Raw genomic sequence first — 27,282 nt, forward strand, 5'->3', positions numbered from 1 at the left:
CTTCCAGAGAGGGAGAGACCAGTCAGGGTGCTGCCTGCTGTGATGGGAGACCCACCCCTGCGCCTGAAGCAATCTCACAAACCCTGTTCCGCTCTCTCTCCTTCTTACGCGTGATCTAGTTTGAAAGAACGTAAACACCTCTGAGGGGGTCGACTGTCAGGGAGAGAGAGCCCGTTGTCAGCTGTGACGGAGCACCTGAAGGTGTCACAAGCCCCGCCCCTGGACTCCTCGTGGCGCGTGATCTGGTGGATAGGCATTGGACAATCTTGACCTATTCACTTCTGCCCCCAGGCGCGCTCTATGAATTCCTACCACCCACAATCCCCAGGGCCGACCAGAAATACCTGATCCAGCCCTTACGCTCCAGGGTGGATTCGACGTCGTGTCTTACAGTCAGATACATACCATGAAAAGGCAGACCGAGGGGCCAGAGACAGGCACACAGGAGAGAGAGCAGATCTTCGCAGCGTCCTTCCTGTGCTGAGTGAGTACAATGCACTATTTGTTACTTTTAGCTGCATCCACTGTACAATTAAGAACGTTTCTGAAAAACTACAATGGGTGTTACATTTTGGTCAAACCCAGATAACCCCTTTCGGCTCCAACTCCCATGGTGGGTTTCATGCTGTTTTTCAAACTATACTACTGTCAACTCTATAACGACGCCACCTCATCTTGTACAACCCGTGCGTACCCAGTGGCCTAATCCAAAATGGAGGTGTGAGGTCTGAGAAGTGCCGGCACTCTCCCACTGAAAGTATTAAACCCCTTCAAAGAAGTGCAGGTGCTCCCTCTCGCGAATCAATGAAGTGCAGGCGCTCAGTCGCTGCCCTTTTACAGCAGTACTGGTAAACAACACTGTCCCCTTAGCATACTGCCCAGTAACCACTGGCTGACACGTGAACCAAGAACAGCCCTCCCTCCTGCGCAGGAAGCAGTGCATGCTGACATGAAAGAACCCCCTGGATGGGGGCATTTGTGGGTAGCTGCACCAGGAACTCGGCGACACAACTGGTTTGTTTTGGGTGCTGCAGAGAGAACACTTTTTGAGAGGGACTTCCTACCTTGCTTATCTTCTACCAAGAAAACTTCGCCTCCATTCTAAACATTTCCAGATAGTCACCCACGACAGCAAGCACGGCTCCAGGTCCTTGTAAGAGAGACTGGGCTCTTAGTAACAGTTTAAACTTGGATTGAAACTATCCCAAGGCCGCTAGTTACATCGGAGCATCCCACCATGGTTCAAGAAACTGGAAATATGTCCAGCTGTGCGGCAGGGTTGGTTAATGTATTTCAAAAGAAAATACAAACGATGCACTTCTGCGGCAGTAATTAGTTTGCTAATTACTATTTTGTCATGTTAACACACATGAATACTGTCTGGGCAGATGTTTCAACTCCTGAGCTTCAGTATACTACCTACATTCAGGAGTCAGCAACTAAACGGCGACTTGCTAACATATGTAGAAGGTCTGCCACAGCACCGGATCCCCTGCAGAACCGTCTTTAAGTAACTTTTGTTCTATTTGAGCTAGACGCGAAATTGTTTTGGTTGTAATTTGTAATTTATGCAGCAGATGGTGGATTAAGTATGCAAACCCATAGTCATGAAAAAAACGCTGCAGCTGCAGAATCGCATAATTTCAGTGGCCCTTCTGATAATACATGGCTCCTGTCACAAACATCTTATTCATTACAGACGAAAAAGGCATACATTAATAGTTACTTTTTTTAATAGCGCATTTTATTGTTTGTGTTCCAGACATATCAATGGTCACAGCAGTGAAGTGCATGGCGTTCAACTTTCTAACATCATTATCTGATAATCACCACTGGACAGGACCCCTGTTACAATCAACACATGTAGTGCTGGTCCCCCCTCCTGCGTGCCCCCTTAACTCCCCCCCCCCTCCCCCTCTCCCCCCACAACACTATTCCATTCCTTGGTTACTTATCTCTTAGCAGTTACTAGCCGCGTCCAGGGCAGTGCAGTTTGGCATCTGTTACAATGCAGGTCAACAGACACATGTAGTAGGGCTAATCTGGGGTCCTTCGAGACTCTCCACCCCAATACCCAAATTAATAGTTACTTTTGATAATTTTAAATATGTTGAATTTACACCTCGTTGCTATTAGGAGTTTAAAATGAATGTTTGAGACTATGAATCGAATGGCACAACAATAATGGCTGACTGAATCACAGGGGTCAAACCTTGTTAGTGAAAAACCAAAGGGCTCCATGACTATCCCTCCTGTGCTGTTCTTTACCATATTGGTTTTCTCTTGTGAAGGGTGTCACCCCTATCTGTGTTATATATAGCTGGCTAGTTTCCCATGTCCGTATATGACTAGGTAGGCCAACTTTAGCTTTCTCTTAGAATTCTGGGACTTGTAGTTTTACTGAACCCAGTATAGAATAAGGACTACAAGTCACAGATCTCTAAGAAAAACCACCAGGACTAGACTTACTAGTCACGCGTGGACCTAAGATACTTAGCAGCTATGGTTGTATTGTATGTATGTAGTTGGCCATTTTATTCAGTCCATACGTGTAATCTCACTTTACTGCAAAGGCGGGATACAATCAAAACAAAGGAAAGAGTTTAATGGAATTTACAGGTTGGGACTTTCCACGTTAGACACAGGCCCTGGTAAATATTCCTGGAAGCAGCACCTATCTGTAGATAGCGGAACCGCCTGTCTTTATGCACAGACACCGGAAGGTAGGCTGGACCCCGCTCTCAGAAAGAGCACACCGCTCTTCACAGCCCCAAGAATACATGGCTGTTTCAGACATGCAAACAACACGGAAACATCGAGAGGTTTTGCTGTACAACAATGTAAAACGCGATTTGCACATTAACTAACCAACATACGCTTGTAGCCGTAGTCACCATTCTTCCACACATTGGGATGTTCTTCTGTGCAGGAGAACAGGTGGGGTTACCTGCTATAGTAACAACAGGGTGGACCATGAGCGTTGCAGCAACACCCGTCATGCCAGGTAATGCTGCCTTCCCGCTGTTTCTCCAATAAACCCTTTCATCCTTCCTGCCCTCTTCACTCCATGTTCCCCATCTGAAGGGATGCGCTACAACTGCTCTCCTAGGGAAATGCCTGGGGTCGATGCAGGCTCCCAATATAACATGTGGCGGCTCCAGGAATTTTTATTTGGGTGGGCCAAGGGTGCATTTGGGTGGGCCACTGTGGGCCCAATTTGTCGCTGCTTGTGGTAGCCTACAAGCCCTATATTACTTCATATCTACTTGCAAACAGTCACCATGATACAAGGGATCGATTCTGTGTGTATACAGAGCATGTGGAGAGTTAGTTGAAAGTAAGAGCAAACCCTCACATTCCAACAGGCCAGGCTTCAATACGTGTACTTCCAGGCCCGGTTATCCACTTTTCTACGATCCCTCTCCTGTGCACCTTATCTCACAGCTGACCTTGGGCCCCAGCCCCATATCAGCCACCATCCAGCTCCACTTTTATTATTCCCGTAAAACACATTAGTAAAATGACCTTCAAACTTAAAACATTGAATATAGCAGTAAATATAATTAGCACGCACTTTAAAATATGTTGCACCATTGCCCTAATGCCCTGACAGCTAATTAAATAAAAACAGAAAGGCCATGACAGGGCCGGCTTTAGCGCTCGTGCGAAGTCTTTTTTGCCGCCCAACCAATGATCTCTTTCTCTACAGATACCATTACTCCCACCCTCCAACAGTGCCCTTCATCTCTCCATAGCCTCACTCTCTCATATGCATTTCTTTTGTTATATAGCGCTACTCATATCAGTGTAGGGCGTCACAGTACTTTACATCACGCACACATTAAACAGAGACAATGAATCATACAAGTATGTAAATCAGTCAGTTCACTGACAAAATATCAATGTAAAAAATATAGAAGTAAAAAATATCGATTAAAAATATAGAATGCAAAAATATCAACTCCCAAGACTCAAACAGGTAAGTACAAAAATATTGAGAAAAAAATATTGATGTAAAAAATATAGTTGTACAAAATTTAGATTTTTATATATATATATATATATATATATATATATATATATATATATATATTATCTACTGGCGGTCGCCAGTAGATAGTTATAGTTAGGACCGTGTTTCCATAGGAAATCCGCAACATTCTATTTGGAATAACTTTGGCGCCGGTCAACGAATCCTCGCGAAATTTTCAAAACTAATGGGGCGCTACGCTCCGCTCCTACCCTGAAAGTCTCGGGGGGGATTCGTCAAGCGGGGGCTGAGAAAAAAGGTTTTCCCCATGCATTTTTCCATAGGACCTTTAGACACAGCTACAGCCCGAACGGCTGAACAGAATTACTTGAAATTTGGCAGAGAGGTAGTCCTCAGGTCAAGGATGTGCCCTTTGTAGGTCTGGTGTAAATCTGTTCAGTAGGTCCTGAGAAAATAGCATTTAAATCAATATATATATCTGTAAGCGCGCTCCGTGCGCTTACCGTAAGCTTACCGTACGCGTACGGTGCCGTGCGCGAGCTCAATTCTGATTGGTGGTTACATGACTGTAAACATTCGAATTGGTCGAAATCAGGAAGTGTCGGCCGCCATTTTCTGTCTCTCGCACTGAGAAACAAAGGTGGGGAACGTGAAACGGGGGCAACGAAGAGAGTTGCAGACCCCCTAGTGTTTGTCAGGGGGTCCATGAAGGACCCAAAAGTACGAAAAATAAATTAAAAAATTTTAAAAAAAATTCGCGGGGTACGCGTACGGTAAGCTTACCGTACGCGCACGGCAAAAAAAAATAAAAAAAAAATAAAGAAGTTACAATCACATTCATTAAATAAATTAAAGGACCCACAAGGGAGAAAAAAACAAATGTTGCTGTGTAAAAAAAGGCAAGGCGCGTACGGCACGCACCGTGAGCGCAGGGTGTGCGCATAGTGAAAAACCAGAAAAAAAAATTCACTGAAAAAACCATAGGTTTCACACACGTTATAGTTAGGAATTATCATTTACAAAACCTTGCAAATTCACTTAAAAAACCATAGGTTTCACACATGTTATAGTTAGCTGTACATTTCACTCGTAAAAAACCAATGAAATTCCACGTTATAGTTAGATCAGGTAACTATAACTTGCGCGACCGCAATCCACAATGTGTAATTTCAGATGTCATCATTGATGTCATGAGTGATGTCACTGACCATGTCATGACTGATGTACTATGTGACGTCATCAGCAGTTTATTGTGGGCGCGCAAGTTATAGTTACCTGATCTAACTATAACGTGGAATTTCATTGGTTTTTTATGAGTGAAATGTACAGCTAACTATAACATGTGTGAAACCTATGGTTTTTTAAGTGAATATATATATATATATAAAAAAATATTAAATATGTTAAATACCAAAATGAATTTAAAAAAAAAGAAAGATTTATTATAAATTTGAACAAATATAACAAATGAACTTAATTAAAAAAAGTTAAACACATACCTAATAATTAATATATATTTACTTTAAAACAATTAAAAAACTATTCATTTTAATTTATTTATAATTTTAAAATTATATAAAAATGTACAAATATATATATACATATATATATATATATATATATATATATATATATCGCAAGCAAAATCCCAAGGTTCAGCCACACTGGAGATACACACAGGCACAGACTCCAATTTGATCAGTAAGTTGTTTGATCCAACATAACAAGGTCCAAATGACGCGTTTCGGCCGCTGGACTGCGGCCTCGATCCCACAATGCGCTACGTGCAAATAACGACTTAAATAGTCCGGTATGTGTTTCTACCATTTTTACATTTTTAAAAATTTTTCAACACAACGTGAGTTTCAACCAGGTCTCAAAGAGTCACATGTTGATGCCTCATTACTGACACACAGCCTTGTTAAAGGACATTGTAGACAGACTAGTTAAGTGAGATCTACCCAACACAACCTATGGCGAATGTATTGTAACAATATAAATAAAATTGTTTACATTCTGATTCACACCACAAAAAAGATATAAATCATGTTAAGAGTATAAGACAAATCCGACACTGGAAAAATGAACAGTGAAAGGAATGAAAGCTAGCCTAGTGTATCCTAATCGTCTCCCAAGTGGCCGCAAAGAATACTCGGCATAAGACAGCGGCTAATAGTACACAGTAAAAATAAGAGTTGTACAAAGCTTTTGGGTTGCATGCTAAATGAAACAATGCAAACTCTCTTTCAGCAGAGTTGGGCATATGAATAGGGGACTAGGCATGATAAGGCAAACGGAGATAACGAAGTATCGAATGCACAAATGTGTGACATCAATATCAGAACGGGCTATGGTCGAATTACTTGTAAAAAGGGTAGTGGAAAGATACGCAAGGCAAAAGTGCTAAATAGTGACAAACATGGTTAAAATGTAAAAACTAACACAAGGTGCGGTCTAGTGTGGAGAACTAAAAACAAAATGGTAAAATATATATTGCCTATGTGGACGTCACAAAGCCATAAAGTTCCAGCCGGAACATGTAATGCACAATTATAAAGTATGAAAATTACTAGGATAATACAGCAACAAAAGGGATCGAACTTGAGAAAACATGAAAGAGACTGCTTATATGAACCAGAGACATATACCTTATCGCTGCTTAAATGCAATACAAATAGACAAAATAGTACACCCAGGGCTGGGAGACACCCAATTGACGTCACTCTGCATACAAGAATATGAAATCTACATGCGAGTAGTAATGCAAAAGGTAAGAATAAAGCGTTAACACAGACCCCTTAATAAATGTAAGTGAGACCTGATACTAAGTTGAACGCTAGACCAAGAGCGACAGACATATTACGGGAATTTATAGGTAGTTGTGTAAGTTCTCACTAATGTTGAGACCTGCTGGTGATTTAGTATTAAGCTCCAAGAAGTAGCGTGTTTCCAGTTGCCTAAGCTTTTTTTCATGATTACCACCACGTCTGAGTGGGGATACATTGTCAATAACAAAATATTTCAGATGGTCTAAATTATTGTTATGCAGCTCCCTAAAGTGCCTTGCTACTGGGTATGCGGGGTCATTGTTGACAATGGCACGTAAATGCTGTAAAATACGCAAATGAACTTGAAGTTTGATGCTGCCAACATATCTGAGACCACAACTGCACTGTAGTAAGTTGACTGCAAATCCAGTTCTACAAGTGTATCTGCTCTTGATGGTGAAAGGTTCAGTGCGAAATGTAGCGCTGGCTTGTGTCATGTTGATACCAAACTTACAAGCTGTGCAGCTACTGCATTTAAAGAACCCCTTGATGCCAGTGAGCCAATTGGATTTAGTGATGACTTCTGGGCTGCTCTTGATCAACGCATCATACATAGAGAAAGCGCATCGGTATGTGATGGTTGGGCCCTTAGCTACTAGGGTCCCTAAGACTGGGTCAGACAGAATGATCGGCCATTGTTTGTTAATAATATAGCCTTATAGCCCGCCGTAGCGGGCTAATCCGGCTGCTAAAGGCCCGCTGCAGCGTTAAAGGCCCGCTGCAGCGTTAAAGGCCCGCTGCAGCGTTAAAGGCCTGTGCCGAAGGCGAGGGACTTTAACAAAGCAGAGGGATTTTAAATGCCGGTATAGCCCTGCTACGACGGACTATAAGGCTATTAGAACATTCTGCCACTAGAGGGCAGAATGTTCTAACAAAACAAAGCCTTCAGGGAGCGCGAGGGGATTGAAATTCCCTCCGGCTCCCTGAAGTCTTTGTTCACAGCCAGAGCTGTGAACAAAGACACATTGGAATGTTGGTGCTCCGGGCTTATACCAGCCATTATAAGCCCAGAGCACTCCATTGTTTTCAATGGGGCTTCCGACATTCCAATGTTCTAATAGATCTCATAGCCCGCTCTTCCTTATTAAAGTGATAATGAGACGAGTATTGACCACCCCATCTTTGTTGGAATCGAAAGGGTCTCAGTATCACTCAAATCAGCGTCTGGTCTACCAGTCAAGAGCCCTTCCCTGGGTATTAAGTTAGCTTTAGTTGTCGCCGTGGCAATAGTGTGGTCAGAGTAACCTCGTGCTCTAAATCTGTGGTGGGCATCATTTTGGCACTGTGCGGTGTCCCTGTCAGAGCTGCAAATCCTACGTAGCCGAAGCATTTCACCATATGGGATGCTGGCAATTAGATGTCTGGTGTGGAAACTTGAGGCATGCAATGTGGAGTTGCCAGCAGTTGGTTTCCTATGTAGCTTGGAATGTAGTGTACCATTAGCAATATAGATACTGACATCAAGAAATTCAACAGAAGTTGCACTGATATTAGCATTGAATTCAAGGTTAAGGTCATTGGAATTGAGAGCAGAAATAAACAACAGTGCACTGTCAATGGTACCATTCCATATCACAAACACATCATCAATATAGCATAGCCAAGGCACAATGTGTCTATTCCAGGCAGCAGAGTGTGCCACCCTAAGAACCTGCTCCTCCCACCAGCGCACATGAAGGCATGCATAACTCTGGGAGAAGCAGGCTCCCATAGCGACACCTCTCAGCTGTTTATAAATCAATTTATCAAACATGAAAAAATTATTATTGAGACACTACTCAATCATGAATACAATCAACTCGTTGTGTTTGTAAAAGTGTATAGGTCTATTTTTGAGGAATTGCTGACAAGCAAATAGACCATCATAGTGCCGAATACCGGTGTACAAAGAAGTAATGTCCATGGACAGCAGAATATAATCCTCAGACCAAGGGATATCTTTGATCTTAAGCAAAAATTCACTAGTGTCTTTCAGATACGAAGGTAATTGGGTGACGAATTCCTGCAAAAAATAATCCACATATTTAGACATGTTCTCACAGAGGCTCTTGCGAGCTGAGATGGTCGGACGTCCTGGGACCGGGGAAGTCCCCTTATGTACCTTGGGAAGAAAGTATAACACCGGAAGCACTGGCAAATCATTGCATAGAAATTGGCATTCATCTTTAGTGAGGAGGCCTTCTGATCTGTAATTGTTAAGTTTCTTTTTTAACTCTTTGCTTTTTGTATCAACTTCCTTGAGACTGGGTATCCTGTAGAAGGTGTTATCACTGAGATGTTTTTGTGCCTCTTTAACATACAGAGATCTGGGCCAGAGCACAACGTTGCCCCCTTTGTCAGATTTGTTGATTACCACCTTGTTATTCTTCTGTAGTTTTTTTTATTAAGTCTGCATACTGCTTGTTGCGATTGTAATACCTAAGCCGTTTCCGTATGCTTCTTTGATGTAGTGACTTTAACTCCTCAACAATGACATCGTTGAAGGTATCAATGGCATCTCTGGGCATCATAGGTGTGAATGTGGACTGGGGTTTGAAAGGACTAGAAATGGCTTTGGAAAAGTTGATGCCTTTTTCCCGTAGGATTTGCTGTGTGGAGGAGGACTGAGACACAGATTGTAGCTAAAGTAAGGTATGGATGGTAGGGATATCGGACACCTGAAGATTACTGCCTGATTGTGTCGATGAGGAAGAGGGTACAGAAGTTGCCATGCTCGTGTGTTTAAATTTTAAGAACTTAATCAATTTTTACTTTCGGATGAACATGAACATGTTGATAAGTATCCTGCTATAATTAAAGCTGCTATCCGGGCAATATGTCAAACCCAGAGAGAGGTGTTGGATCTCAGCTTTAGTCAGGGTTAGATCAGTGAGATTGATTATGATTTTGGAGTCAGTGTTCATTTGCGTCTCCAATTGTTTTTCTTTTTGTTGTTCAACTTTGAGTTTCCTGCATTTCCTTCTTTCACAACTCTTACAGTTTCGTCGGTGCCTTGTTTCTTCGGCAACCGAGGACGCAGGGTTTGTAGCCGGTCTAATCTTAAAAAAATCCAATTCCTCGGCAAGAGTGAAATTGCACACTGCTGTCTCACCGCGTCCAATTCTTCCTGTACCAACTTCCGAATCAGTACCACTTTCTAATGCTGAACTAAGGTCAGATGTCGAGGTCGATTCCTGCATGGATGCTGCGACTCCCTGTGTAGTCAAATTAGGTTTGTTGATTCTTTTTTTATTTACCGAGTCATACCTCCTTGCGAAAGTGAAAATCTGACCAGATTCGTAATCGACCTTGTCCCGGGCAAATTTGAATGCTTCGCGTGTCTTAATTGTTTCTTCATATTTATTTAGTCTTGTTGCAATATCATCACGTCCTTTGGAAATCAAATCTTTCTGATCCATTTTATCGAGCTCACTGTTGATGCGTTCAATCTCCTTCATGGTTGTAGTGCAGTTGATTTCAGCATATTTAATTAGGATCACAATCCGCTTCATAGAGGCGTCAAGATTACTCTCTGCCCATTCTTTGAGCATTTGGGGGTTAAGATTTTCAAAACTGGGGGCCAGCATGATTCTCAGTCGGCATGGGACACGACCCACATCCCAGTATTTTTGCAAAGATTTACCCTCCCACCACTTTGTGAGTTCTGTTTGCATGAGTTTTTCAAGCAATTTCAATAAAGATTTGTAGTCATTGTTGCAAGAGCCCTGGCACTGACCAGTAGCCCTCATTTGATTGTGAACAGCCGGCAAATTTCCAAATAGCGCTTATGCAGCTGCCTCTCGCTCACGTAGCGCTTCGTTGGACATGTTAAATAAATGTCAGCAATGTCGAGTTACAGATAGCGATAGCGAGTGCTTGCTATCAATGCAACAAACATACACCTCTTCGAACCTGCCACTTGTACCGAATCGTGTGTAGTCACCACCAGGTGAAAAGATGACAAACGCGTCCTCCGACTTGTAATACACTTCCGCCGCGGTGGCTGTCAATGAAAATTTCTTAGCTGGCAGGGGGCAGTAACTAGTCCTTTCTCCTACCGGAGACTCCACTTAGATACGGGTGAAAGTAGTCACCGTTGCCCAAAGGATGAAAAGTGATGAGGGGGTCTGTGGAGAAGAGACAGCCATCCTCTCCCGAAATGTTGCAAGCAAAATCCCAAGGTTCAGCCACACTGGAGAAACACACGGGCACACACTCCAATTTGATCCAACATAACATGGTCCAAATGACGCGTTTTGGCTGCCGGACTGCGGCCTTGATCACACAACACGCTACGTGCAAGTAACGACTTAAATAGTCAGGTAAGTGTTTACATTTTTTCAACACAACGTGAGTTTCGACCAGGACCCATATATATATATATGTATGTATATATATATATATTATCTACTGGCGGTCGCCAGTAGATAGTTATAGTTAGGACCGTGTTTCCATAGAAAATCTCAAAATTCTATTTTGAATAACTTTGGCGCCGGTTGACGAATCCTCGCGAAATTTTCAAAACTAATGGGGCGCTCCGTTCAGCTCCTACCCTGAAAGTCTCGGGGTGATTCGTCAAGCGGGGGCCGAGAAAAAAGGGGGGTCCCAAAACGCGTTTTCCCCATGCATTTTTCCATAGGACCTTTAGTCGCAGCTACAGCCCGAACGGCTGAACAGAATTACTTGAAATTTGGCAGAGAGGTAGCCATAAGGTCAAGGAAGTGCCTTTTGCAGGTCTGGTGTAAATCTGTTCAGTATTTCCGGAGAAAATAGCATTTAAAAGCATATATATATCTATACGCGCGCAGGGTGCGCGCACCGTGCGAGCACCGTGCGAGCACCCTAACGTGCGCGAGCGTAATTCTGATTGGTGGTTACATGTTCGTCAACGTTCGAATCGGTCGAAATCAGGAAGTGTCGGCCGCCATTTTGTTTGTTTTCAGTGCGAGAGTGAAAAAGGAAGGTGGCGAACGTGAAAAGGGGGCAGGGTAGAGAGTTCCTGACCCCCTAGCCTTTGTCAGGGGGTCCCGCTATTTTTTAAAAATAGCGGGGGTGCGCACACAGTGCGCGCACCCTGAAAAACCCCCCCAAAAAAATATTTAAAAAAAAAAAAAAATCGCAGGGTGAAAACCAAAAAAAAAATAATAATAATTTTTAATACGTAGTTTATTGTAAAATAAATATATAAAAAAAATAATAATACATAAATAAATTAGCATTTAAAAAACCGTATAAATTCACTGAAAAAACCATAGGTTTCACACACGTTATAGTTAGGAATTAGCATTTAAAAAACCTTGCAAATTCACTTAAAAAACCATAGGTTTCACACATGTTATAGTTAGGTGGATATTTCACTCGTAAAAAAACAATGAAATACCCCCGTTATAGTTAGTTCAGATAACTATAACTCGCGCGACCGCCACTCTATCACAAGGATGATGTCATCAGTGATGTCATGAGTGATGCCACTGACCATGTCATGAGTGATGTAATATGTGACGTCATGTGCAGTGGATTGCGGGCGCGCGAGTTATAGTTATCTGAACTAACTATAACGGGGGAATTTCATTGTTTTTTTACGAGTGAAATATCCACCTAACTATAACATGTGTGAAACCTATGGTTTTTAAAGTGAATATATATATGTACCAATAACATAAAATCTAATAAAACAAACATTCTATTATAAATTAAAACATTAAACTATTCAAACTTAAATTTCCCACTCCAGTCAGTGCAACAGTAGGGAAGGTGTTGGATAGCAGAGGGGTAAAAATTACTATTCCAATTCCAGTGAGTGCAATAGTAGGGAAAGTGTTGGATAGCGGAGGGGTAAAAATTTGTATTCCCACTCCAGTGAGAGCAACAGTAGGGAAAGTGTTGGATAGTGGCGGGATACAATTTACTATTCCCACTCCAAACAGTGCAACAGTAGGGAAAGTGTTGTATAGCGGAGGGATAAAAATGACTATTCCCACTCCAGTTAGTGCAACAGTAGGGAAATTGTTGGATAGCGTAGGGGTAAAAATTACTATTCCCACTCCAATAATTATAACAGTAGGGTGTTGCAGGGATTCCGCTCATGCACAGAACTATGCGCAGGAAACCAGGATCTACAGTGAATTGCGGTGTACCAAAAACTCACCTCAGAACCCAGAACCCCTATCCGACCAGCATCAGTGTCCCATTCGTTATCCGTATTTATCTCGGCGGTCCCAATGTATAGACAACCCAGAACAAGCAACTTAGTGTATTCTCAGGAATGGTGGGAATCAGAAATACCTGTTCATTATTATTCTCATATCAGTCCACAACAAGAGTAAACAGAGACACGATAAAGTTTAAAGAGTTTATTTTATAAACCTCGTGTCCTAAGATGCAGTACTTTGGCTAACATAAGCAGACAAATGATTAAAATCAAAACCATCAGCATTGTTACAATACCATAAAAAATGAAAGGAGAGATCATCTTACATATGACAGTGGAATACAGCCACCTTCCTTTCGCTAGTAAACTAATATTATTATATTAATAAAAGGTCTCTAGGCTTGAATGGGGAACCCCATACCGTAAAGATCAGTTTAGTTGAATCACATCACAGGATCACGTGTGCACTGCTCCTGGGAAAGCTCTTCTTCAGAATGTGTGTGTTAAGCATGCAGCCTGCAATATTAAAAGTGCTCAACTCTCGGGTATTTGCAGCTGTGTGCGTGTTATGGCTAAATAGTGGGCCGATCAACCTGAACCCAAAAACATGCACTGTCTAGCGACCCAGACTGTTTCTTTACACAATGTTCAGACCAAGGTCGCAGCTCACGGCTAGGGATGTGAACAACAGACAGTTCTCATGTGAAGAAAAGGCGAGCAAGCATTTTTCAAAATAATAACATGTAACTGCAGTGTCGTGTGCAAAAGCAGCAAAAGTGGCAAGATGGCTTTCTAACATCTAACGCGGTTATGCTAACTTAGCAATGTACGTATATAAAGTGCAGCCCTCACTACACCCCCCCCTTGACCGGACCACTAACTAATAGGGGTACAATTAAGGAACGCAGAGTTCAAGTTCGACAGAACGGAACTAAGAGCACAAATTGGAAATCCATATAAAGGCAGTGAAGGTTCGAAGAGGAAAAAAAAAACATAAAATGGGGAAAAAAATTATGAATGGATGTCGAATAAAAAAATTAAAAGTTTGTGCAAAGGAATGTTGGACGACATCCAAGTTAATCCATCAACGTATAAGCACAGTAAATAGCAACAGCTTCCAAGAGGAAATCATTGGAACGTCCTACAAAATTGTCTGCCATCCAGTTCAGTAAGGGGAATGAACACACATGTTCTTCGACAACTGGAACCTCTAATACCATCAGAGGACAACTGGCATGTTCTTCAAGATAACTTCTTGCCAGGAAGTCATCTGCAGCTGTACCGATGTCCCTATTCCCTAGGACTCCATGTGCCGCTCCACAGGCCATAATCCTGACACCAGAACAGTCCAACTCATGAGCCACTAAGGGACTCATTAGTCGATCATAATCCGGGGCAGGAGACACCGAGTTTGACAAGCACAAATCCAGAGCCCATTGGAACGGACATTCTAGGCAATGAAAGACAGGTTGTAAAGTAGGAAAACCGGAAGAACAATCCATAGGCTAAGCTGAAGATTGCCAGTGGTAGTGTTCCATAGTATTCAAGCATCCGGTTACGAAGATGGAGCAGCCGGGACAGGCTCTCGTGTGACACAAACTGTGCAGCCATTGTGTAGTAAGCAGACCAACAACAGCACCCCAGCCACGAGCGCGAGAATCAACGGGAGACCTCCAAAGACGCTGGAAAAAATAGATTGAAAAAATGCCGGGATCACACCAAAAATAGTTTGGAAGGAGGTCACGAGGCCGGAGCCCACAATTTTGAAAAAATGTGCCAGGCCACTTGTTGACGAGGCATTAAAGATAGTCTGAATCAGGGCACCAAAATGAAGTGGGAGATCAGTATTCAAAAGCGCTTGCACCTCGGTGCGCGTGTTTGCTACGTGAAGGACAAATGTTTCCCGGGAAGAAGTCAGCGCGACTTCTTTTTGAGACAATAGAGCCCTTATTCTGCTCATCTTGTTGAACTCTGCTTTCAAGGTTGGAATGGAAGGCCAGATGGATACATCCAGCCGCCCATGCGGGGGTGGGAAAAGGACGTTGTTACAGCAGACTACTCTCTGTGATACAGTCACTATGTAGGGAATTCCCACTAACATCCCACAGAAAGCTTCATTATTTAAGAGCAAATAACTACCGTTAGCCAGCAGCTTGAATGATGGTGTAATAGCTGGCACTGGAATCCCTTTCAGGATGCAAGCTAAATTAGGAGCGTGCACATTGCATGCACCATGCAATTGAATGTGCCGACATACTACAGAGTGATCCGGAGTGGAAGTGCACTCTTCACCTTTTAAGTAGACCTCTTTACCGTCTCTCACGCACCTGTATGTGAATGGGAGTGACCAAACTTCATGCAGGAAGGCAGTACCTAGTTGTTCATATCTGCCTAGCGCATAATGTTTCATGCAAGAACTGAACTTAAACAGGGGAAATGGTAATGTAATTAACCCGTGGATAAGCCACACAGCGGAGTTCAATTCGGCCACAGAGAAAGGCAAAGGTTCTAACTTTCAATGTGCAGCAATGAGTATGTTGCATCTTTCATGGACATGAACTGTTGTTTTGCAGTTAGATTAAAAGGAAGGAACAAAGATGAAGTATTCATGTAGTCCCAAGGGACTTTCCAAGCCTTTAACGTTTGCAATGTCCATGCAAATTGCATTATAGAACGCAATTGATTTTGACCATGATATAAAACAGACATGTCATCCTGCACAATGTCAACAACAGATGAAACGATATTATCTAACGTGTAAATTCTGGAAGAAAGGGTGTTAATGCTATTATCTATAACAGCCAATACTTTTTCCATATTGGCTTGATCAATAGCTCATAATCTGGAAGCAGCTTCAATTTGTGATAACTTCCAAACTTCATTATAAACTGCATATACCCATCTTTTGGACCTGCCACCTGCAGGACCCTTAACAAAATCATTCAAATCTATTTTGTCATGTAATTTGGATAAATGAAATTTAACAGATGCCAAGGTGGAATGTTGCAGCCAAGATTGGCATAACTTCCCTACAGAGTAGGTAGTTACAGTATGAGATGATTCAAAACGGGGGTCCACACGAACCTGCGTATACCCCGGATTTAAATCCAGAAAACGATGTCAGGAATCTGAGCTCGTTTGCCATATTAACCATCCTTCCGGATTTAATTTGGAAATATTGAAGGATGTGTTAGAAACATACGACTGCAACGCATCAAGGGACAGATCTGTATGATTATCCCAATTAGGATAAGCACTCAGATCCGGAGTAGAGGGAGAATTAAATGTTTTAGAAGTAGCCAATCCAAAGCAGGTGGTCTGAAAACTTGTTGAATTCAAAAACAACATGTGGTTCGGGATGAGGCAGGCACGATGCAAAGCTTCTGTTCCTTGTACCTGCCACGGTTTAGCACCCCAAACTGATTTAAGATCAATTGTAGCTTTCCACAGATCATAACCTCTGATTGCCAAATCATCCATAAAGGATTTGGAATATAACAATTTCGTGTGTGTCAGCCTAACTTTCGAGGCAGACTCAGCTGCCACTTTAAAATAAAAGGAGGCAGGATTTGAAACACTGAAATCAGAAAAATATGTGAATTTGTTCACTAATGTGGTGGAGCTGCCCAGCCTTGGCACTGGACAATGTTCCCATTGTGTGTAATTTACAAAATTTCTAAACGTATTGGCTTTATGAAGGAAATGATTGCCATAATGTTGATAGCAACATTGCTCATCATAATTAGCAGTATCTAAATACAAATCTTCAGCATCAAACGCAGCATAATATCTCAAATCAGAAAACAGTGCTTCTATGGCTTGAACATCCCAATCATCTGAGCGGATGCTTTGCTTAACTACAACACCCATAGAAACACGAAATACATTTGGTACATTGATAACTTCAGTGGGACCACGAATTTGAAATTTAACAGCATCCCACGCAATCCCATCTAACACAGGCCAGGCAGTAATATTCACAAAAGTCTGGTCCCTTTTCATGATGTGTGATGAGGAGTGGGGGGCCAAAGTTCCATCAGTTAGTCTAATTGTAGATCTTTCTTTTAGGTAGTGTCCATTCACAAGACGAAAAAATACCACCACAAATCCAATGGACATGAATAAAAAGTACATACGAGCACCAGCCAAATGTAAGTCCAAGGGGGAATTAAAAAATGTTTTTTAAACCAGACAGCAAAAATAGAAACTTTTGATGGGGCTTTGAAAGTCATTGAGTTAGTATCAAAGGAGAAGCGTGACTGGTTAACTGCGGTGGATTGTAATACAGGCAATGGTACATCTGCAGGATAAGCATACTCAGTATCTTCAGGTAGACCACCAGCCGGTTGTAGCAACAAAGGACCAGTAACTGTATGCATCTCAATGGCAACATCAGACAAGGTGGTAGAAGCTGGAGCCAAAACAGAGTTTCTCAGCATCGCAGGGCAAGAAACCGCTGGAGTCGCTGTAGCGTGACATTGTCAATAGAGATGTACCTGTTATCCTTGCGACCAGGAAGTGGAGGTAAAATGACTGTTCGTGTACCCTGCACGCCAAGCACTGGAACCGGTGCACGATAAGAGGGGCAGAACTCCTTATTGTTCTCCACCTTCTCACGGACCAGATCACCAACTCGAGGTAGCCAGCCGACTACCGGAATCTGAAGCGCAGCATCAGATGTGGAGGCACGTGCTCCTTCGCGAGACTGTCTCTGGCTTCTTGTAGAGTCTGCAATGCAGCACAGTGATCATCTACGTCAAAGGGTGCGGCTGACGCCGCCATGTCTAGACCATCAAGGTCCGGGACAAACATTCGTATGCCAAAGAGCATCATGTACGGGGTCCGCCCACCCAGAGACCTTCTAGGGAGATTATTAAGTGCACGTTGGACGTTATACAGATGGGCTAGCCAGTTCCGGCCAGTGCCTAAAACCCTAGCTGTCAAAGATTGCTTTAAGTGACGGTTCATTCGCTCCACCACACTATTACCCTCAGGTCGGTAGGGAGACAAAAATTTGACTTGGACCCCCAAATTTCTCATGGCTTCTTTGTACGCCTTAGAGGCGAACGCAGGGCCCTGATCAGAATGAAAGGTACCACACGCAAAACTTCCCACAAAGACACGCAAATCCCTGATGACAGTACGGGCATCAGCACTCCTTTGTGGCCATACCCACAGAAAACGTGTGCACGAATCCACTGCAACCAAGATGTACTTGTACGCAGTATCAGAAGTGAAAGGACCGCAGTGATCTAGATAAACACACCCTAGTGTTTATTAGATAAGTACAACTGAGTTTGTGGTGGGCGCGCAGCAGTTGAAGGTTTAATCTGCTAGCAAATGTCACAATCAAGAACATAAGCGCGAGCTTTATATAAACCGCACCACCAGTAACATTGTTGTAACAGAGAAACAGTAGCTGCAACGCCGGCGTGGGCAGAGGCCAGACCTTCGTGAGCTGCTGTTATCAACAATAGTCTGCAGTCCGCGTTGGGAATCAATCTGTCACCAACATCGTTAATTCTCACTAATGGGACTTTATCAGGACTTACGTGATAATGGTAACGAGAAGGGAAACCTCTCGGGTAATTACTTCCCGTTTCTGTAGCAGCAATAGCTGCCAAATGTCATCATCAATCTTACTTTTGGATCTTGTAACTGCTGCTACTAGATATGTCGCCACTGCGGTTTTTGCTGCCTCGTCAGCTAAGCTGTTGCCGACAGCGTGGACACCAACTCGTTGGTGACCGAGAGTGTGAATAACATTCACGAGAGGCAGATGTTCTTTAAGTTCTGCCACTCGAGCCCAAAGCATTTTATGCTTAATTGTGCTACCTTAGGAATCACGATATTCATTTTGAGACCAAAAATATAGATTGTCGTTGTAAGATTGAACACAATAAAACGAGTCACTTACTATAAGAGTAGTGACCCGAGGATCAGCAAACTCTAGTGCAAGCACCAGAGCACGAAGCTCCGCCAACTGTGCGGTACAATCACCAATGACTGCGTATGCACGACATCAGATTGGAATTCACCATTTACGAAAGTACCCACTACAATTGCGCAGGCTGCTGAATAGGCATGCTTCGATCCAGTCGCCGGTTGCGCAGAACCGTCAGTGTAAATGACACAATGGTAATCTTCGAGCGGGCGCAAAGACAGAGGAGCTGGATGAACGAATTCATACTGCAAGTACTCCTGAGTCTGTAATGAGGCATCAAAGATATAAGTGACATCGGGCGATGTCAAGGAAGTGGCCCATTGTATCCACTGAGGATGCAAATCTTTAGAATTTGGTACACTCGCTTTGGTCACTGCCTCAAGGGCAGGATATGGTGTGACAACCAACATGCGTTTTCCTTGCGACAGCGCTCGTTCTTTGAGAATCGCCATCTGCACTGCCGTAAGAACTTTCTCGTCAGAGGAAAAACACAGTTCAGCCGAAGTGTACAGGTGTGATTTGTAGGCAATGGGGACAGTATCGCCCTCATTGAACGTTAAGTACGTGAAACCCACTGCGCCTGGCACAATTCTTATTACCAGGTTAGTGCGGTTATCACGTGTCAGTAAGTATTTTGAAGCAAGAAGATCAGCTTCCAGTAATTGCAAAATAGCTGAATGCTCCGGCAACCAGCACGATTTGGAAAAAGTAGGTTGTACCAAGGCATAAAGCGGCTTGATATGCTGGGCATAATCAGGAATGTACGTACGACCGAAATTCAGAAAGCCCAGCAAAGACTGTAATTTCTTCTGTGTTGTAGGAGCACGCAGGCATGCGCACTTTTCCAGAAAGTGTGGAGCCAATCCTCGACCTTCATTGTTGAGCTCGTAGCCCAAGAACAACACTGTATACTCTGCAATGTGAGACTTCGCAAAATTGAATTTGTAACCGAAGTCTGCGAACATAACAATAATGCGATCAACGCGACACAGATGCGGCCACAACTCGTCGTCTGTGAGATAGATATCATCGACATACGAGTACGCATCTGGATCTATGCTCTCTAAAAGAGAGACTACACGTGCGGCAAAGACGCCAGGGCTGTTTTTATAGCCCATGGATAGTCTTTTAAACTGTTTTTGTTTGCCGCCTGAAGTAAACGCTGTCCACTGACTGCTAATAGAGGACAGGCTATGGCTGTAAAAGCCATTGAAAATGTCAAGTGTGGTTTTAAACCTTTTTCGCACGAGACTATCGACGAGAGCAGAACTGTGAGTATTTTGTACCCTGCATGTCCGGCAATGAGAGTTTAAATGCCGGTAATCCAAAACTAGGCGGTACGACCCATCAGGCTTCGTCACAGTGAATAAAGGATTATTCATTGGTGACACGCATGTTTCAATAATACCTTGATATTTCAATTGTTCAAGGATTGCCGCGACGTGCGGTCTGGCTTCGTGATGCATGGGATATTGGGGTTGTGGCTGGGGCATAGACCGCAATGGAATCTCATGCCTGGGGGACAATTTATCCCAGCCCACCTGAGTACGATATAAAGCCGGTGCTAGCACCAGAGCCCACTCCTCAAACTTTTTAGCGTGGTCCTTTGGCACTGTGTGCGCAAAGGACGGGAGGATTACCTCCTCCCCTCTAGGAGCATCTAAAATGAAAGCCGGGGGCCAGTCTGCCTCCGCTAGGAGAATGTCATAAGAAGAGGTCAGATTATCCCAAAAAATCCCTTGAATTGTACGTTGTATGTCACCTTCAATTAGGAGGACTATGTCATATAGTCTGTCAGGGGGAGCCACTCTAGTGTCAGCAGTTTCAACAGTAATGGCCGTGTCAGTTGCTGTTGCCTCCAGAGATGCTTGCCGCACTACTGTAACCTCCGCTGCGCTGTCTAGCAGCGTTAGGGCCCATGTCAGGTTCCGAAGCTGCGTTCTCACTATCTGTGGCATACCTCGCTGTCAGTGCAGCAACTTTCTTCTTTTGAAACGGGGGACGTTGACGTGCAAACTCGTCTTGCTTGCCTTTACCGTCAGCCTGACGGGGTTGTTCACGACCTTGTTGTGCACCCCGACCTTTGCCACAGTCTCCGCCACCGGACTTTGAGGCCGATGTTTCCTGTGAAGAATGAGGAGAGCGTTGTTCAGTAACCTGAAATCTATCAGTCGACTTAATACTAGTAAGATCGCGCAAATCATAAGTGCGTTCGCTAGTCTGCTGTACGGGAGACGCAGGACGAGAACCCGGTTTCTGTTGCTGCTGTCCCTGTTTCTTTGCTCTCCAATTCCGCTTTGGAAAAGCCGGACGATCGTCTTTACCAGACGAACTCACCTTAGTTTGTTGTATCAAGTCAGGAATTATTACAGTCGGTTTAACTCCCAAACTAATGCGGGCAATAGTTTTATAGGCTTCCGCAATAAGTTTAGGTAACTCTTTGGGCTTATCTAGTTCAGCGACGCGGACTAAGCCATTTGCCACTTGGAATTGTACCGCATCTCCCTTGAGATTACCAAGGACGAGGGGGGCAACAACGTCAAATACTCCGATAAGCCTCATTCCCAACTCTACAGCCGCCTCCGGTCCGTGCTGATCTTGAACATGTTTAATGACAAAGGGCAGCATGGCCATAGACGGAGTGCCGAAGCACTTTGAGTAGACTGCGGCAAAGATATTTCCCCAGTTGTCACAATCTGACACATCAGGGATGATGTCTTTCGGCAAACTAATGGTGAGTATTCTGTGTTTCTCCACCTCTGTAGAGTGTGGAAACACTGCTTCCAGCTGGTCAAATTTCTCAACAAGCCAATAAGGAAAATCATCCTTATTTTGGGGGCGCTTGCCCATCACCGAATTAACTATGACGGGACTAATAACAACCGCCGGGTGGCCAGCTGATAGTCCCACAACAGCAGGACCTAACTGAACGTTGTGTGAAACGTATTGCATCAAAGCCCTAGATACTGAAATAAGGGTTGTATGGAGCGCACGCAGCTCATCCACCGCAAATAGCGGGGGTGAGGCATAAATGCGGCCAGCACCGGCCATGTGGCCCCTGAAATTGACAAAGGGCCCATTCTTGCCGGTGCAACCGCATGGGGAAGGGCGCCATTAAACCAAATGCTATGCTTCTAGGCTGAAAGGGGAATCTCTAGCGTCCGATATGGCGTATAATTGGCTGGGACCCGCGTGTGAGTATACGAGTGAAACGTTTTATCATCCGCATTCACTGCTGGCAGTGTCACCCAAGAGTAAAACAACTCATAAGGATGGGTTCCATTTGCACTCACTACAAAAATAACGGCCATCCCATCGTCCGGCAAATGACGTCACAGAGGTGTACGGCTCTGTGCAGCAATTTCGACCGCCATAAGGACACACAGAAGATCAACAACGAGTTTAATCAGTAGCACAAGGGTTCAGAAATTGAAGAAACCTTTTTAATGATCAAGCTTGAAAGAACCCATCAGGTGAGTAATAGGTAGGTTAAAATCCGTCACTCCCGTTATCCGGAAACAAGAGTGAGGGAGTCGTGGACTAATACAAGCACTGCTAAGGCGTTTCAAATCAATAGACCAAACGTTAGGTGCGCCATGTTGCAAGGATTCTGCTCATGCACAGAACTATGCAGGAAACCAGGACCTCAGTGAATTGCTGTGTACCAAAAACTCACCTCAGAACCCAGAACCCCTATCCGACCAGCATCAGTGTCCCATTCGTTATCCGTATTTATCTCGGCGGTCCCAATGTATAGACAACCCAGAACAAGCGACTTATTGTATTCTCAGGAATGGTGGGAATCAGAAATACCTGTTCATTATTATTCTCATATCAGTCCACAACAGTGAACAGAGACACGATAAAGTTTAAAGAGTTTATTTTATAAACCTCATGTCATAAGATGCAGTACTTTGGCTAACATAAGCAGACAAATTATTAAAATCAAAACCATCAGCATTGTTACAATAACATAAAAAATGAAAGGAGAGATCATCTTACAAATGACAGTGGAATACAGCCACCTTCCTTTCGCTAGTAAACTAATATTATTATATTAATAAAAGGTCTCTAGGCTTGAATGGGGAACCCCATACCGTAAAGATCAGCTTAGTTGAATCACATCACAGGATCAGGTGTGCACTGCTCCTGGGAAAGCTCTTCTTCAGAATGTGTGTGTTAAGCATGCAGCCTACAATATTAAAAGCGCTCGACTCTCAGGTATTTGCAGCTGTGTGCGTGTTATGGCTAAATAGTGGGCCGATCAACCTGAACCCAAAAACATGCACCGTCTAGCGACCCAGACTGTTTCTTTACACAATGTTCAGACCAAGGTCGCAGCTCACGGCTAGGGATGTGAACAACAGACAGTTCTCATGTGAAGAAAAGGCAAACAAGCATTTTAATAATCCACATGTAACTGCAGTGTCATGTGCAAAAGCAGCAAAAGTGGCAAGATGGCTTTCTAACATCTAACGCGGTTATGCTAACTTAGCAATGTACGTATATAAATTGCAGCCCTCACTACAAGGGAAAGTGTTGGATAGCAGAGGGGTAAAAATTACTACTCCCACTCCAGTGAGTGCAACAGTAGGGAAAGTGTTGGATTGCAGGGGGTAACTATTAATATTCTCAATTCAGTCAGTTCAAAATTTAAAAAAAACAAAATATTAGCAACCAAAATATTTTTAAAACAAAATACATAAAAAGATATATAAATAGGGTGAACAGTCAACTTGTTTAGTTGTTTTACAACATTTGTTTGTAGTAATCCTCTTTTGATCGAGGCAAGATGGCGGTCATCTAAGACCGTAGCTGCGCACAGACCGGTGGAGAGCCAGAAACTTAAATGCTGCGTTAAGAGCTATGTAGTGATGACCCCAGCAATTTGCAACGAGGACTTACAACACTCCCCAAAGACCTGTGGGAGCTATCTGCACCTAATAGGAACTATTATTGGGCTGGCGGTTCTACGACACTTCATCAAAGTGTTAACAGAGGCTTCAGAAATTCACGTCGTGGGATCATACCTGGCAGTGACGGCATCCGTGGAGGCTGAAGCTGAGGCGGTGAAGATGGGACCGAAAACAGCGTGAGGAAGCACCAAGTCGAGGACAGCGCGTCTGGCTTTGAGCGGGCAATCGGAGGCTGGAGACTCGAGTCTGGAGGCCGCGACGGCAATCGCAGGGGCATCACCGGTGGAGACGCCCAGGCAGGGGCGCCGGGGGCTAGCAGCCGATCCAAACTTGGAGAAGAGAGGAAGAGGCGGGCCGCACCAATGGGACGCCCGGCAGGCCCCACAGTGGTTGATCTGCTGAGAGGACCAGCCGGGAAATCAGCTCTGAGTCACGGTGAGTCAGATCAGAACAGAGAGCGCAGTGGAGGTGCCGAGAGAGGAAGAGAGTTTGCCCACACCGGTTGCTGACTGTCAAGAGCTGGGACTAAAGGTAGGCCTGGCGATAACCTCCCTCTCCCTTTGATTGCTAACGGGGGGGGTGAGAATAATATGATGAACTCCGATACAGATTTAAACGCAGATAATTCATGTGAGGCGAATATGGGTAGGGGTAAACAGGCTTACTTGCAGGATACCGCAACTACACCTTCCCAGGAGCATTTATCAAACGCTGTGTGTATTATCCAGACAGAAGAGCTTCAAGGTGCTTCTGAGGTTAACAATGGTAATATGGATAGAGATATATATAGAAAGAGATAGAGGTGCACTCTTGGTTGTCTAAACTCAAATTTGTGTAATTGTTTTTGAAAAAGGGTGCTAGACTATTGTAGTGTGTTGACATAACACATATTTGAAAATGCCAAAGTAACAGGAAAAAGAACCTGATTATAGTGTGCACTGTTCTTGTGAACAGTGCACACTATAATCAGGTTCATTTTCCTGTTACTTTGGAATATGGATAGAGAGCCAGATAAAGAGCCCAGTGATTATTATTTTTCTGTATCGGATGGGGGCGAGTGGTCGGAGGATTGGTCGGTCAATACCATGGGTCTGAGCAATAGTGATCTGGACGAGGATGATGGTGCTAAGACAAAAACTGTCTTGAGAAAAAAAAAGGAAACGGGGAGATAAGGATCTTACCTGAGACTACACCCCTATAAATCAACTCACCAGTTCTTTGCCTAACGGCCATCCCATTTCCAATCCATCTGGGCCTACCCCCCCCCCAACGCTAGAAGCTATCTTTCAGGCCATATCGATGCACCGCGACGAGACGAGACGCGCCAAAATGGACGTAAAGCCCAGGCAGCGATGCGAAAGGTGCAATGGGTGGTTCAAAAACTGACTTGTAGTGCATTTGGGAACGACTGACAGACCTCGAGTCAAGGATTGTCTCTACAGAATCAGACCTTACAACAAATCAGGAGTTAACAAAACCACATGAGGCTCATCTAGTCGGTATCAAATGGCAGTTAGAGGAGCTTGAAAACCGCCAGCGGAGGAACAACCTGCGGGTGCTTGGGGTTGCCGAAGGGGCCGAGGGGGCTGATGTCCGCTCGTATTTTGTAGATATGTTACGAGACACGCTCCGGAACTTACAGACTGGAACTGGGCTCAAGAGGTGCAACATGCCCATCGCGTTCCCTTTGTACAGAAACAGCCAGTGAGGGCCAGAGCTCTCCCATGTGTCATCCTGGTATACTTTGGCAATTTCTTGCCAAGCTATTTTTGAAAAAAGCTAGGCCAGAAGCAATGAGGACCAGGAATGAAATTTCCTATTTTGTCTGACCTGATTTTCGTCACTCCACCATCGAAAGGCGGTGGAGGCTGCGGCAGCTGATCAAGCCATTTCAGGACAAAAATGCACAAGCCTTTATGAATAATCCAACTCGACTCAAAGTGATTTGGGGGGGCAAACAAGATTTTTTTTGTCAGAAATTAAAGCCAAGGAGTACCTGGATGGCCTTTCAGGCTAGATACAGATCATTATTTAATTCAGTAAAGAGAATTTAGATCACTGGTAATGTAGATCTCGGGCAATGTCACTTATTTTATTTAATTAGTACAGGTAGCCGTGGGATATAGGGTGATATTTAAAGGGGGGGGAAATGTGTACTTAAGGAATATGTGTGGGGTGGGCAAACGGGGTAGTGGGCCCACTCTATTTTTTTGGGGGGGGTTTGTTTTGAGGATTTGGTAGCCGAATGTATTCAGAAACATAAAGAATACATACTTCAGGGCTCTTGGTTCTGTGCGGCACATCCATTATGCACAGACTCAAGCCTGAGTCTGAGTGCCTCTCACGGGGAGGGTTGGGCATAGGGGCGGGGGTTGGGGGTGGGGGGATGATGGGCGGAGGGTGGCAAGAGAAGGGCGGGGTGAAAATTCGGGGGGAAAAAGCATATCCAGAACTGATAATGAAACTTGTGCACAGCTAAAAGAAAAGGATGGAAAACAGATCATGTTACGAAAGGTGGGAGAGAAAAGGAGCAGAGGATTATCAAGAGGATTATCATGGGAACTCAAATTTAAATTGAGATGGGGAGGATAACTATTTGTTCATGGAATGTAGCGGGGTTGAACGACAGAGCAAAAAGGGCAAGACTGGCCGAGTTAGAGAGGATAAACGCTTTTGATGTAGTATGTTTACAAGAGACCCACATTCCTTGGGGGAAAAGAGATTTATTGAGGATCGGAGGGTATAACATTTTGGCATGCACATCTCTAACCTCAAATATCCGAGGAGTGGCTATATTAGCAAGGACCACTCTGGGACAGGCTACACACAAGGCCGTGGATACATTAGGGAGGTGGGTTATCGTAGAACTAGTGGTAGGGGTAGGGTGTGCTCAATCTATGGATCAAACTAAGACGATCCTCAGATATTTGAAAATTTGAAGTTGGAACTCGTGGCATGGCCTAGCCAATGTGGAGATCTTAATATTTCTCTGGATTCACGATCTGGACAGCATAACCAAGGCATTAAAGTCTCTTAAGAATAGTCACGGTTTGGCTGATACCTGTTATCTGGGCTATGAAAAATCCGAACAACCCCGGATATACGTATTACTCCTGTCCACACAACCTACAGTTTGTGTTGGTGTTGATCGCTCCAAATTTTTTAATCGGAAGCAAGGTAAAGGCGAATCTATAGATGACTATGTCTCAGCTTTAAAACATCTTGCGATTAATTGTCGTTTCGGTGCACTCCACGATAAATTCATCAGAGATCAGATTGTAATGCAAAGGCTCAAATGAAAATATTCAAGACAACCTATGGGCAAAAGGGGAATACCCCCTGCAAAACATCATAGACATAGCGCGCAAAGCGGAATTAACAGGACGCTGCGCAAAAGCAGTCCTTACTGAAGGTAAAGAAAAGAAGGACAGTGAAAATGTAAGCAGAGTAAGCGATCAAAAAGTCAACACAAA

The 27,282-nt window shown here is 43.8% G+C and overlaps 1 protein-coding gene across 3 annotated transcripts in view; it reads left to right on the plus strand.

Annotated features, from left to right (window-relative positions):
• The first annotated feature begins 330 nt into the window (after positions 1 to 330).
• The window catches only part of LOC146857227 (uromodulin-like), a 110,983-nt gene continuing 84,031 nt past the window's right edge, over positions 331 to 27,282 (plus strand). The window contains exon 1 of one of the 3 annotated variants that reach the window (XM_085647716.1): positions 331 to 484. The gene's annotated coding sequence lies outside the window, so the exon portion shown is untranslated. Of the gene's footprint in view, positions 485 to 1,008; positions 1,148 to 27,282 lie in introns of those variants that run through there. The other 2 variants (XM_085647714.1, XM_085647715.1) reach the window with 2 other exon arrangements.

This window comes from Triturus cristatus, chromosome 3_2, assembly GCF_964204655.1.
Source record: "Triturus cristatus chromosome 3_2, aTriCri1.1, whole genome shotgun sequence".
Classification (NCBI taxonomy): domain Eukaryota; kingdom Metazoa; phylum Chordata; class Amphibia; order Caudata; family Salamandridae; genus Triturus; species Triturus cristatus.